The 15,994-nt window shown below is 35.6% G+C and overlaps 1 protein-coding gene across 1 annotated transcript in view; it reads right to left on the reverse strand.

Moving 5' to 3' along the window:
* LOC115444836 (protein tweety) overlaps nucleotides 1–15,994 on the reverse strand; it is a 93,877-nt gene that overhangs the window by 59,750 nt on the left and 18,133 nt on the right. The window contains exon 2 of the mRNA XM_037437864.1: nucleotides 9,411–9,429. The gene's annotated coding sequence lies outside the window, so the exon portion shown is untranslated. The remainder of the gene's footprint in view (nucleotides 1–9,410; nucleotides 9,430–15,994) is intronic.

Genomic DNA, 15,994 nt, shown 5'->3' on the forward strand with positions numbered 1-15,994 from the left:
TTTATAAATCGGAACAAAAAGGGCTCCCGGGAGCATATGCATTAAGAAAAAGGAAATTGAGGTGAGTTTGTTTAGCTATATATTAGTATGTATGTATAAGACCACACAGGATCGAGAAGTCCGCACGTTGGCCGAAGAAAAATTTATGTATTACCATCTATTACATAACACAAATCTTCGACGTTCGAACCAGCACATCCTATGAAAGAAACCTTCCTACTCCACGTCGTGGATCATCTTTCATACTACAATTTTGCTATTTCATGCCAAGGTTTACATACTATTCTATTCAAATATTTATTTTTCCATACGTGAGCTATTTGGTTTTCAATGCCACATTTTATCGACGGGTAATTTCAATGGTTTTGTAAAATCTGTAAACGAATTAATCGATAACTCGACATTCTCAGCACTTGTTGCGATGTAAGAGAGTGGTTTAAAAATGGATAGGGTGTTCGATTCTCGCTATGAGGACGCCGTAGCTTCTTTTCAAGTATTCTGTTATACCAGGTTTAAAAGAATAAAATAGGTCTCTAACCCTAAAATGAAGAATTGAATTAAAACCTAAATACTCTCAGTATGAATCCTCTACTCAGTAGTAGAGGATTCATGGGGTCATTATTACGTACATTTCTTACAACAGCTGAGTTTCAACGTCTTTCAAAATATTCAAGCTTTTAAACAGTCACGAAACATTTGTGATAGGCTGACTACGACAATCTGCCATCTCTTAATAGTACCTATCCCTAAAAGTTACTTAATAAGAATTCGCAATAAGGGGAGCAGTCCAGCCGGGGTCAATGAACCGCATTATCTCGGACCCACCTTGGGTATCTACGATCGGCTGTTCCACACCTTCGATTTCGATCCGTATAACGTTATTGCGAATTAAACCCTACCGTTGTTATGATAAAGTATATTTTGAATTATATGCCTCGACTGAAATCGGATTAAGTATAGCGAATATGTCATTAGGGATGCGATAGATGCGTTATGAATCGTGATCGAATCGAAAGACTAACGAGATTAGAATATTCCCTATACCCTCAGTATTGATTGAATATACATGTTGCAATGGGTGATAGGTAAGCCGCCTTTGAGTTTTTTTTATATAAACCTGTACGGCAAAGGTACCCCACTGCACCTGATGGTAAGTATAGTGGGATCCAATAGAACATCGACTTACTAGAGATGATTACCCCTCGGCAGTCGACACAATTATGCCGGCCTGTTGGTGCCGGATATACACAGGCTGATCCCGGAACGCGACACACTTACACGTGCCAGTATGGTCGGTTTTAACACTTTGTGTACGGTGGTCGCTATCCGGGCGGATATAAGATATATATTACCATCAGCAGTTTGAGTGATGAATACAACGTGGAGGGATAATCTTCGCGATATAATAACATTTTGCGTTTATGCTTAGAATTGAATGATAAAACATATTTATAAATACAATAATACAGTAAACTACAAATATACTCACTCTACCTTATGTTGTATTGTCGTATTTAATTGTTAATTTTTATTATAAAAGGAAATATTATACGAAATTCGTACTTTATCGTAATCATATCACACCAACCTTACTTTAAACATACCAAAACACCGTTATTTGCCAACGATAAGATTCAATCGTGATTTTATTGTATCGATTATCGTACCCTGCACGCCCCGCGCCGATTTCCGGGTGAGACAGGACATGTGCTTTAAAATATGGCGCGACGTGAATGTCTTTCCATTTCCGGCCAATCGGACCTACTTTTCGACAATGAATGTTATTTTCTTGACATATGGGTTTGTATTATGTAATATTTTCTCCTGTTATAGTTAACATTCATTGGAAAAAAAGTATTATTACAAGAAAATTTACGAAGATATTAAAGTTTTCAAGTCATGAAGTTTTCTCTATTGTATATGATTAAATGTTCAGTGATTCCCTTGAATAAGGTGTTATAAAGAAGTATTATACCTATACTAACTACAATATAGACCGCAACCGCTCACTTTCAACAAGTCATTCATAGTAAGAAATATTAACATTTTCAAATAACTGTTGCTTCCCCTTTGTAACTATATTTAATTAACAATAAATACAGCGGTCCGTTCGCAGACGCGGCCTAAACCTAAAGGCTATCGCACATACACATACAAAGCATCGCTTTCGTCACGCGATTAAGAGCTTCCAGGATTGCATACAGTGCACTGTATGCAGCAGTCATCATTTACATGTTTCTTGTCCATTTTGATGGATACAGTTTTAACTGAACTGAAAATGTGAAATTTATTTAATTCTACTAGTGAACAATTTTCCTCCAGCTCCACTAGGTTTTGATATCCGTATATTACCATATAATTTGTAGTGATCATAGCTTCTATAATTGGTGTATGTAGTAAGCAATAAAACCTATTAGTATGTTACACTAGTAGGTTGTTGTGGTGTAACATTAGTGTCATTTTTTTTGTACTGAAGTAACTTAGAGGTCTCTCTGTCTCTATTCATTTAAACGCGCATCAAAGCTAACATCAGCCGTCCCAGTGTGCGTCAAGCTTAAGACAACAATATTTTATCGTCTGGCCAAACAAAGCGCGCTCAGTGCGAACTCTGTTTGATGTACGATTTCCCGACTCCCTCTGAACAAATACGCAAATAAAATACTGAAACCCGACACACCAGGGGACGCTGCGTCTGAAAATTAATATACGTCTTGCCTGTGATCAAACAGGGGACTTGGAATTGCTAGACTTTAGTTATTTTGTTTCGAGTTCCTTGAAACGTCGCCGAGTAAATGATCCAGGGTATTTGTTTGGTTTTGTTGCTTTTACTAGTCACTTATTAGCTTTTCACTTTTAATTGCGCTTCTTCGGAGTACTCACAGACATGATACTGTGTGTAAATATAAAGACTTGAAACTACATCGGAGTCCAATTACATCATGACTCAATGAATTATGTTCATTGCACTGAGCTTATTTGTAACTTAAGTGCAATTCAAAACCGACGACCATGAAATAAAATTGGCACACACTCATCAATCGCTAACGACACTGTCGGGAATAGGGTCGCAAGGGAAAATACCCCAAAATATATTAGCAATAAATAACATTATCAAGTGACAGCTTGCTAGGTCTCTCATAAGGGAGTTCGTATGGGTAAGTACAAACTCATTGACAACTTATACCGAGAGGCAGCAGTGTGCAAACAGTATTTCATATTTTAATAACAATTGAAATTATAACATCTGCAGTTACTAAAAATCGAATTCTTAAAAAAAATTCAAAGTTCTTGATGTTAAATTACAGTTCAAACATAGTTATCAGCGGAACGATTAACTCGTCTTGTCATTTACTTGAATAAACTTTACTCTTTATCTCATCACATCTACTTTCTTCTACTTTTTTATTACTTCAAGTAGTTATAATACACTTAAAGATAAACAATCCCTGCTACATTATCTGCCTACGCCACATATTTAGTTTCAATAAAATAATACACAAACACCCATCTTCAGTTCCAACAGCCTACGCGAACAAAAAGTAACAGTTCACACAACCCACACATTACTTAAAATATATTAATTAACAATAAATATTTGTTTAGAAACCTCGACACAGTGGTGTATAGTCCAAACCAGTTCCACGGAATGCACGCGGCATGTGATCCCTGCAGTGATGGAAGCGACCTCTCTAACGTCTATTGTTATTTTAATTAGCGTTTTAGTGTCGAAACTATGTGCTCTCTCAGTGATTTGTTTTAATAGCATTATACAATTTCCCTGTGGTTTTTCTTTTTAAATGGACGAGGCACTTGATATAGACGTCATGGCGTCTGCCTTTATTAAAGCAACAAACACCATTTAAACTTTGAATTGCAGTGATATTGCACTACGGTCGTCACCCTAAGACATCAGATTTTCATAATTTAATTATCATTGCCTTCAATGTCCCTAAAATTTAAACATCTTCTTGCACGTTGCTGCAACACACAAAGCCCACATAAGTATTCTAAATACAATCTTTAATTCATAATGTATAACAAAACTAAAATGACTGCAGATAACATCAAGATTTATAATGAAGCCGTCGCTCGAGACACAAAACGACATTGACATGTTGTAAATGTCGAATTAGTGTAAGCCCCGGCTTAGATTTGTTGCAAGTGGCTTTACGGTGAAGGGTTCCACGTAAACTGTTGTAACTGCCAATACGAAACTTGGTGAGTGGTTTGAAGTTTGTACATAAACTTAAATCATTAACGTCGTGTTCATGGTACGTGACGTCATAAACTTTGCTGTGCGACGTTTGTCGCCAATGTGTACGATCGCAGAAGCCGAAAGTATGGGGACTAAAAAAAGCCGATTAAAAACATAACCACATCTTCAGTCACTTTTCCGAGGAGTACAACCGTTCACCGAACATCTTTTTTATTTTATCCAAAATCCTACACCCGATAATATGAGAAGTTAGTATCTGAGAAAATTGACCGCACTGTACATTTAATTTTGGAATATTACATCGCTACAATAATGCCGGCTTAATAAGTAACCTGATACTTGCAGAAGTTACGTAAGACCCATAAGGAAGCGTTTCGAACAGAAATGTGATATGGAATTAAAAATAAACGTTCTAAACGACGATCGCACTTCATGTTCCACTTTTTTCAACTTTTCCGACACAAAGAATGTTATGAAGGAGGAAATATCGAAGAATCAATGTGGAACTTGGATCAGTGCCTTTGTATAGCGCGAAGAATTGCAATACGGTTAAAACAATTACAAAGAAACCAGATAAGTAATACACGATTTGAATTTATATTAGAAATTATTAATATAAAAAACAACATATTGTTTAAAAACATTAATCACAGTACGAAATCTGCAAAAATAATTACATCAATAAAAATATCATTAGCCAGACACAAACTCGAAAGCGAATACATGAATCGTAGATGCACAATGCCCAAGCGAAATACTCAAAACGAAACAGCAAAAAAAACTATTACACGTAATATTATGTTCATTCGCCATTCGGGACCGGAATATCGGCTAGCAGAATAATGCTTTCGACTGTAAACCTCCCCCTTCGGACCACTTCCTTCGACGGTCGACCTAAAAATAATCGAGTAAACCAAGACAATCCAAAGCGATGCCGTCGCCGTACTATCATTCCAATATTTTATTTCACCAGACGGAAGTAACTACAGAGAGCTTTTATTGCGACCAAAACCGGGTTAAATATGTAGTAAAACATTGATGGTACATTCGAAATGGTAATATTGTTTTAAACACGATTTTACGGAGTCTATAACTTGAATAACTGTTGAAAATGTGACGCAATATTTTTTTTTCCGAATTATAATTGGTACATACATTAAAATTTTGATTCGAAGTTATTCGAGTTTAAGATGTTAAAATAAAATGTACCACAAAAAAATCTGATTGCTGGCAGTTGGCATTATATTTAGCGTTCATTGGTCAAGGCTTATTATGATTACAATATCCCTTGAACTTAGAATTGAGTACACCCGGGCATTAGCTTCATACGAAAATATTTAATCACGCTGTGTTAATAACAACTGAAAACTGGTGGTGGGTACCAATATGAATACAAAACAAAGCATTTATTTACGAACCTAACAATACAAACTAATTCTGTTTAGTATCCCATGTACTATATCTATTTCGACACTATAAACCTACAAAGCGTAATAACAAACAGACTCACAGTAAATTTACCATAAATCCATCAATAATACAATAAAATTATAAGGCACAGTAACCAACGCACGTAGATTATCGTAAATCATAATATTAGCGGGTATTTCTCGCGCTCAGTGCCGGGAGACAGAAATCCTTAATATTCTTGTCCATTGAATATAGACCCCTAGTCATGTATTTACGAAGTGAGGCAAAAGCTCGCGATAAACTGGTTTTTTCGCGAAGTAACCAACGCGAGATGGACTGCGGGGATGTGTGTTAAGTGATGGAAAGCTGAGAAACGAGAGAGGTCTAGTAATTCTGGCGTGAGACGCTACCGGGCAGGCCTCAGCGCGCAGCCTCCGCTGTATCGAGCGACCGCGCCCGAGTCCCACGTGCTTCATTCAGCCGGCACAACCACGTGTGAAATAACTTCAAAAACACTAAAACCACTTACATTACTGTTTTGTATTCATGTCCTCCTATAACAATAAAAAGCACTTCGATTAATGTATGTATGAATAATGTAAGACCAGACTTGATGGCGCCGAATAATTTAAATAAATTACATCGCCCACCTTTAAAATACAGTTGGAATTCATTTGCATTTCCTGTGTTTTGCCTGCGATAAAAATAACTACGATATCAAAACATAAACGTAAATATATTTCGATAAAGAGTGCGCTGTACACGTTCTTTTTGAGTTAAAATGTTGAGTCTGTCCCAAACCTTCACGAGCAATATTACTAAACGAAGAACTAGTAAAGTAAAACCTAACATCAACAGATACTTCGGCACGTGTCTATAGCCAGATTGATTCTGATGGCAATTTAACGACATGCACTGACAAAACAAGAATTACAGAGTTCTTTAAACGATAAAACAATTTCAAGCATAAAAGATATCTGTTAGGTGGACTCGGATAATTTAAATTTCAAATCAACTGATTACTAATCATCATTAGCACATATAGGTCTTTCGTTAAAGGAAAACGACCCAAATGCGAAAAGAATTGCAAATGAATGAATGGCATAGAATTAGCATGAAACATTTTCTCATCTGCAGTACGTCGTCGAATCTGATGCTAACCGGATACGGGGAAGTCTATCATGATAGACCCCTTGGGGTGGAGTCGTAGTTTTGTATTAGTTTGAATAAAACTACTAATACTGATGAGGTCAGTGCAGTTTGAAAATTAAACTAAAGATGGCAAGAAAGCTTGTAGAGAAAATAGCACAAGTCGCTGTTATCTCGTTGGTTATGAGAACATGGAGATTTTTAGTCATTGGATAAATGATTCATATTATCAATCAATATTTGGACAATATAAATTTCTTCTGTTGTAACGAGTTATAACAAACGTGGAATAATTTAGTAAATGAGAAATACTATCCATAAACACCTACGAATGATACCGAATATGCAAATTCATTAGAAGATCAAGAAGCTACAATAGCTAATATGAATTCAAACAGCCCATACGTACCAAATATGGTAACGCATATTAAAGCACCACTACAGCGAACTAAACAACTTAATTAGATATCCAAAGTTTATGAACCTGCCATAACAAGAACTAAGAAGGCACACGTTCAAATATTTAAACCAACTAATCCCCCGCCTGTGTGACACAGATACGGTTTGAGATAATTAATTTAAACTACACTAACCGGGTAAAATTCCCGCCGCAGTTGATTTTAATTTAATCCGATGCAATCCAATATGCCGCGCGATCGCGATTTATACTTTTAGTTTTGTACGAAATCGTCTGGCTTTTAATTAATGTTTGTTTAAATGGGTCACATCGTGTTGATGAGGCCAATTATGATTTGGTTTAAGTTGTGGGAATGTTAAAGCAGATTAAATTAACCTGCTCCCGATTGTAATTTTTTTTGTGGTCATATGTTATAAATTCAGACTATTCAAATGAAGTAATCACTCGCTCAAATAACTCGAGGAAAAAAGCATCGGCTACAAAATGGTATGCTAGAAGTTGTATAGCCTTTATGATGCTACATTTTTCCTTTTTCACTGTGAGTTACTCTTTCAAACAATTTTCTCGCCTATTGTTCTTCCATGTTGGCGAATGGCGACATGCCAGCATAGACTACTACTATTAATAACCAGGAAATTCTTATCCTTTTTTAATGTTACGCTGTAAATGTCTAAAAACCTCAAAGATCACAATACACCTATGTATAAAGAGTAGCTTGATATTAACTAACCATGTCGGATGCAGTTTAGATATTACGCTCCATTAAGCCGTCATAAACACAGCTCATATATAAACTAAAAGCTTATCAGCGTACTCCTAAATCCCTGGTGGCGGGCCGTTGAGGGATCACTTCCAACAAGAATAAAGATATAATCCGATTGGTCCGGATAGCAGTTCATTAAACGGAGCCCGCTCGGTTGGCAGCCCGTGCCATATTGGAAATTGCCAGCGTCGTGAACTCTACACCCGGCTTTCATATCGGAGTCAATTCAGTTTTTATGGAATTCCATTTTTAAAAGGTGGACTCTATTCTCCTTTATTTTTTCATTTGCGTCACTGCCAGTGATATTTAAATATGTCTGAATCGATTTTGACCGTACGCTATATCTAATATTTAATCGATCATTCTCAGTCGCTTGCGTCGAGAACCGAGAACTTAACTATCCTAACTGAATTAGTATTTAAAGAGATAAACGCACGTTTTATTTATACAGCTTGCATTTTGGTCTAGGAGAATATCGAGCATGCTGCAAATTTCAAACGTATTTTAATATTATTGCCATTATGAGCAAGTGGTGGAACAGTAAAAATTATTACAAAAAAAACACAGAAGATCTATATGTCAATTTTTTTCGATCTTGAGTTCATCCTCAAAAGGAGTCATTGAAGCAGAGACATTCGGCGCGGTCAGCACTTAAATGTGTAAGAGTGCATCATAACAAAAAATCACGAGACCCTCGAGCATCGGATAGCAAAAGCTTTCGGTTCCGACTAGAGTAAACTGAAACATGTGTTAATTCATGTCCCAGACCACAACAATAATTTCAAAAAAGCATTATGAGGTTAAAATGCTAACAAATGAATGAATAAAAACATAGAGTTGGTTATCGATGCAAGCAAACATTTATTTATTGAGATTATAATTTACGAGTCATCTACGACAGCTGTAGATGTAAAAAAATAATTTCATCACACCTTACATAGAGCCATTTGCTTCACAATTTAAAAACTGCATTTCCCATTAAACTGATTATTTTTAAAAAATAACAATGTGTGTGTGAGGAAAATGTGAACTAAATAGCTGTGCAGGCGATATCGCAACGTTCGTTATTGAATATTGGAAATGCATTAGCTGTAGCAACGCCCATTAACATTGGCAGTCATGCAACGGTTAAAAAAAACTGGTGTATGGACGACCCGTAACCTTTGCCACACCGTACTCCGTGAAAGAGGTAATTACTTTCTGAATTTTTTATTGCTTTTAATGGAACAGCTGTCTGAATTATGCAGGGACTGTTAACATATTAAGCACAATTACATAATGTAGAGCCCGTAAATTTTCAAAAGATAAATCTGCTACTTTCTTTCTCAAATATCAAAATACTCGCACTATCTTAATGCATCAGAAAGTTATTGTAGATATTGTCAAAATGGTGATACGGAAGCCGATTAATACACGACCAAATGCTTGTGTAAAAGAAAGTTAGACTTACGTACAGCAGTGGATGTCTTTCGTCTGAAACAAAATATACAGAATTTTTAGTAATTCAATAAACAGCGCTAGAGTGTTGAAATATTTAAAATACGATTTAGGTTTAAAAAAAAAATTACTTTATTTATCACGTAGGCGAACAAAGTTGCACTTATGATACGTCAAAACAAAGTATAAGAATAATTATTATTATTTCTAAACAACTATAAAATTTACTTATATTACTATGGACATTTTAAATTAGGGATAACATTTATAATGAAGAGAGATGAGATACAAACCGAATTAACCAGCTCGGGCTGGCAAGTAGGGGAAAATAGAAGGATAACGCGTCGCGATCCTCACCGGCGATGACATGAGCCCTAACCTAACTAACCTGCCAGCCTTTCACTAGCTACCTAAATGATGACTGCCCGAAGAAGAAAGGCAGAAAGAAACTCCGGGCTTTCTTTTTTGTCATCAATTATTCAGTACTTCTGTACTTCTTTTGTATTTTTTTTCCAAGTCTTTCTTGTACATAGTCACAATAGTTATATAAGCTAATGCACGCACATCACCGTTAACATGGCATAACATGAAATCCAATCGATTAAACCTGGAGCGGCATAAGCGGCACCAGCTTTAAAGCTCACCAAAGTGTTTGTCTGGTCTATAACTTGTGACTATCGACATTCTTCCATTGTAGGTTAGCAATTGAAAAAAAAAAGATTTATAAAAGGGAAATCCAACAACGAAAAAATTCCTCTTGAGAAAATGGTAATATTTTAGAATAATTAATAATAATTTTGAAGGTAGCATACCGACATTAGACCAGCATGGAAATCTTAGTCTCGCGGTAGTATAAGAAGCTCGTACCCAGTAGACAGTTATATAATACAGATCTAGTATTACATTCTTATAGTAACGTTATTATTAAAGTATAGATCAATATATGAAGTACTGAACAAAGAAAAATATAATGTTCCCCGTCTACCCGAAACTACGAAGGGTTTAGCGAAACAGAACAACTTCCCAGAAGCTCAAGTGGAAAAGTTGAGCGACGCGACTACTAGTTTTGAAACAACGCTTTCAACGTACCGTGACGAGTACGTCGTGAATATGTCTTTGTTGGTTATGGGGGAGTTTGTTGGTTATGGTTGGTTATTATACCTAGTGATATTAGCAAATATAAAATATAAAACGCCATTGAAGAGATTTGAGAGATGCGGAGAACGTGTGTAAAGAAGAACAAAAACCTAATAGAAATAGTTTCTGAAATAGAAAAGAATTTTAAGATTCTACGAATGAAAAAAAGAAGAATAAAGATGCATTCAATGCACATCCATGATAATAGAAATATAAAGTTCCACATTTACAACAAAAATCATTTCAGATTAGCTGACCCGACAGACGTTGTCCCGTCTTAACTATGAATTTGCAGCGCGCATTCTGTCAATCACTGACAGTTATTTCAAACAATTGACAGTTATATAAAATTAATATAGTCATTAAGTTTTCTTAAATTTTCTAATGTTCCGCTCAACTTCTTTAATTTTTTCTTTCATAAGCACCTTCTCCTGACAATAATTAATACAACAACAAAAAGAATAAGCGAAATTGTTCCACCAGTTCAAGCGTGATGCGATGACCACGGGAAATAGAGATTATTTTATATATATAGAATATTTTAATATCAAAATAAAATGTAGAAATAGGATTTCCCGAATTGCTATCAGGGGAAAACCATAAACACGAAACACTGTTCATTATAAACATAATATTATAATAAATAAAATATAATGTATGATAACGTACATTTTATTGGCGAGATTTCATTGTATTTAAATAACTTTAATAAATAGTAATGAACGTGCTGTTTACAAATGAAATGATTATATTATACCAGCCTTGAAATGTGTTAAATATTGTCCCGCTGTTGGGCACAAACCTTCTCTTAGACCGAGAGGGTTTAGGCTTTAGCCCTAACTCCACCACGAGGGCCTATATTTACCAGGCTTCATATACCTATTTTCGCTTGTTTCTATTATTCTCATAATTTAAATATGCACTAAATTCAATGTCTTGTAAATAAAGGCTAGTCATTTCAGAATGTTCTAGAAATATCAATATAATATTACCTAACTACAGCATACTAATATTACTCTGTGTGAATGGAATGTTGATTGGCGTCCAAACCATTAAATTGGCTTTTTAGACTCTCATGAACATTCGCCAAATTAATTGCTTTGCCTTCAATTATAACATTATTGTGTCAAGGTACTGCAGAATAAAGACACGTAATTTCAACCAATACATCTATTGATAGAAAGTAGATTCCTTCAGTGATTAAATAGATATTATAATGAATAATTTTATAATATATTTTTTTATTACAATTGACATTTAATACAGATGACAATCAGGATTATATTCCATTCATTAATTTAATGGTGGTTTAATGTCCTTTGTCACAATTATTCAGGTCCAACTATACTACTTTACGAAATAAAACAATCACAATCAATCAATAAAGTAGAAACCATTGATAGATTTGTGAGCAACTTCAAATCACAGTGTTGACTTACAATTCACGACAGAGAACAAAGTTCGTACCCATGACTCATCCTTTAGTTACTTCTAAAAGCCGAAACATGTCGAAACATACTTCGTAGTTGAATAATGTTGGGCGGCTTACGGTGAACCAACATCGCGTTCCTCGTTCAGAGACTTAAGGGATTTATTCCACTATTGCTATTCCGAATTGTATGACTCATGCATTTCCCATAAGCAATATTTCACGGAAGTTTTTAAACTTTCCAACTATCATGAATTTTGATCAGATCAAAATATTGAATATATTTTCATCTGATCAAAGGTATATAGACTTTACCCTACACGCAATATGGCTTCTTTCAGAACGAAAGTCCACAAAGCGTTAAGAGCCCTAGTGAGCGCCAAAGCGAAAAGACGAGAAAGCACTTGTAAGGCATAATTAGGTCGTAAGAGCTTCACTGCGGGTATTTGAGACTTCGCTACGAATGGTGATAAAGATGGTAGTGTACACAACATGGTAGTGTACTGAGATATAAGTCTTCCGGTAGACTTGTATCAGGTACAACATGCATATTAGGAATTTCGAATTTCGTCCACCAACACTTAGACAGGAATCATGTAATCCCTGAACGTGTGTTCAGGAAAAAATGTTAACACTGACATTCCTCTATTCTTCTCTATTCTCTCTGCGAGAGTCAAACCTCAAAGCCTCCCGTTTTATAGTCATAACGGCAGCTATCCTCATTATGATAAAGTGTAACGATACTATAATTTCTCAAACGTCATATTAACTATCTCGATCATCAAAATAAAGGCCCAAGAGACGTAACCGATTAATCAAGACAAAGATATTGAAGACGATTTACTACATATGTCTTTATAACAAAATCAAAACACATCTAGTTAAATTAGTTGATCACAAGGGATCTTTGTTTTTTCCTTTCTACAATCGTTAACGCTAACTTTGTGTATTTAAATGACATATCTGACCGAATGTCTTATCGTTAGTATGCCATTCCCATACATTTATTTCATTCGATTGTAGAAACGCATTTTGACTACAGCCTCAGAGCAGCCAAACATAAATAATCACGCATCTCAACTGTAATGAACCGAATTCTTAATATCTATCCATCCATCTCCATATAAAATCCATTTTGATACACAAATCAATTGCTCAACATCGTCCAGTTTATTCCAGAGAGACTGCAGCAACTTGACTTTCGAAATGCAACTGTATTTTGAAGGTTGTAGAGTGAGTATTAAATGGTTTGATTTGAAAAATTGTTGAATTGAAAAACGTTTGGATGGTGGACGACACGAATCAATTAATTAAATTAGTTCGATGGAGCGTATCCTTGTTGAGTGGCGCTTGGGAGTGCAGCCTGGATTCTGAACTGACGGAACGCTACGAAATATCAATAGCTCGCTATCTCAAACCGATCGTTGCTTTTTATACGTCTAACGGGATTATTTCTGCGCTTTTTGCTGCAATCCAGGTACTCCGATCGAAAACATTATCTTTTTTACAACGTTTTTTATTCGGATACCGTAAAATGCTTTTTACAGACCTTATGCAATATTAGTGGTCTGGTGGGGTTTTGAAATAAAATATTTTGATATTATTTGATATTACGGTGACATTGCTTTAACGGTGAAGAAAAACATCGTGAGGAAACCTGCACATCTGAGAAGTTCTCTATAGGAAATTCGAAGGTGTGTGAAGTCTACCAATCCGCACTAGGCCAGCGTGGTGGACTAAGGCATAATCCCTCTCAGTAGTAGAGGAGGCCCGTGCTCAGCAGTGGGCAAGTATATAATACAGGGCTGATATTATTATTATTATATTGATATTACGAACATTATTATCTCTGAAAACACAGACAGAAATTGTATACATGTAATAATAATTAAGTTAAGCATGGTTGCTATGCCAATTGCGATCTTATAGCGAATATAAAAGCCATAAGCATTACTGTTATTTATGCGACTATTTTGGTGAAATTACGTGTACCCTATCAGTGCCTCGAATAATTCACTTTACCGGTATCACATACGCTGCCATCAAACCAAAAAGACCATAATATTCATACATATAAACGCACGGGATGACCACGTGTGACACAAATGGTGACGTCAATAAAGGTGTGTATTTTCCTGATCATTAGGCATACACAAACAAATATTGAATAACTCATTGATTGTCAACATAGTGTGAAACATCACAGGTTCATTCATGTTTCCCGTGTAAATACGGAAATGAGTAAATGGCTTAGGGTGTACGCACACGTCGTTTTTAAACGAGCCGATGAGCGTTTTAAATGTTTTGTTTATTGGACAGTATGAAAATTTGATTAGGTGATTTCATAAACATACAATTCTTGTATATCTATAACTATCAATAGAAATGCAATATTTAGTGGTTCAGAGGCGTTTTGAAATACAATAGCATAATAACGTTTGAACCTAACGTTATGCTGAGAAGTTATTCATTATTTTAATGTAATACTAGCTTTTGCTCACGACTTCGCTCGCGTAAATGAGTGTTCCCATATATTTTCCCAGGGTCTCAAACTATCACCATGATAAATTGCATTGAAATCCGTTCGTCATTTTTGATTTTATCGCGAATTAGACGGACGCGGCAGGAGACTTTGTTATAGAATATGTAAGGATTTGTTAATACCTATAGTCTACAAATAATAGAAAAACATAACATTCAAAGTACTCGGAAAACTTCCACACCGTAACCGCAAATTGCTCACGAATTTACCAAGAGAACATGAACCACAATTGCTCATATTTAGCCAAATTAACTTGTGACCACGGCCGTTACTAACAGTCAATGCGATAATAATAAATTTCTTTGCTTCAAAACAAATGTCATATTTAAATAGTAAATTCAGTACATTGTACACCCGATAAATAACATTATATTGTATACTAGGTATTATCATGCGGTAATAACGACTCAATCTTGATCATCACATTATTGCAATGTGCAAGTATCCTAATCTTCCTGTTCGAAAGAGGACACTGTTACTATGAATTAATACACATTATGACAATATTATGTTTTTTTTTTATACAAGCACGCCAAAGTTACCCCTTTGATGATGGTAAATGTAGTGGGGTCCAGATAGAGTAATGACTGAAAATATATGCTTCCACAGTCAACATAATTATGCGGGCCTGTTAGAAATGATATAATCTATATACTATTATATAAAGCTGAAGAGTTTGTTTGTTTGTTTGTTTGAACGCGCTAATCTCAGGAACTACCGGTCCAAACTGAAAAATTCTTTTTGCGTTGGATAGCCCTTTATTCGTGGAGTGCTATAGGCTATATATCATCACGCTATACCTAATAGGAGCGGAGCAGTAATGGCTAATCTCAGGAACTACCGGTCCAAACTGAAACATTATTTTTGCGTTGGATAGCCCTTTGTTCGTAGAGTGCTATAGGCTATATATCATCACGCTATATTCAAAAGGAGCGGAGCAGTAATGGCTAATCTCAGGAACTACCGATTCGAACTGAAAAATTCTTTTTGGGTTGAATAGTCCTTTGTTTTTGGAGTGCTCAGTCATATATCATCACGCTATGACCAATAGGAGCGGAGCAGTAATGGCTAATTTCAGGAACTACCGGTTCAAACTGAAAAAATATTTTTGTGTTGGATAGCTCTTTGTTCGTGGAGTGCTATGGGCTATATATCATTACGCTATGACCAATAAGAGCGGAGCAGTAATGGCTAATCTCAGGAACTATCAGATCGAACTGAAAAAATATTTTTGTGTTGGATAGCACTTTGTTTATGAAATGCTATAGGCTATATATCATCAAGCTATGACCAATAGGAGCGAAGCAGTAATGAAACATGTTGCAAAAACGGGGAAAATTTATTAGTTTTGAGAGCTTCAGTTAAAGTTATGCAACAATGATGTATAACGGGATTGTTCCTCTTAAAAAGTTCTACAAAAATATATTATAAAACAAAGTCCCCCCGCTGCATCCGACTGCCTGAACGTGTTAAACTCAAAAACTACCCAACAT

Source organism: Manduca sexta, chromosome 12, assembly GCF_014839805.1.
Source record: "Manduca sexta isolate Smith_Timp_Sample1 chromosome 12, JHU_Msex_v1.0, whole genome shotgun sequence".
NCBI lineage: Eukaryota > Metazoa > Arthropoda > Insecta > Lepidoptera > Sphingidae > Manduca > Manduca sexta.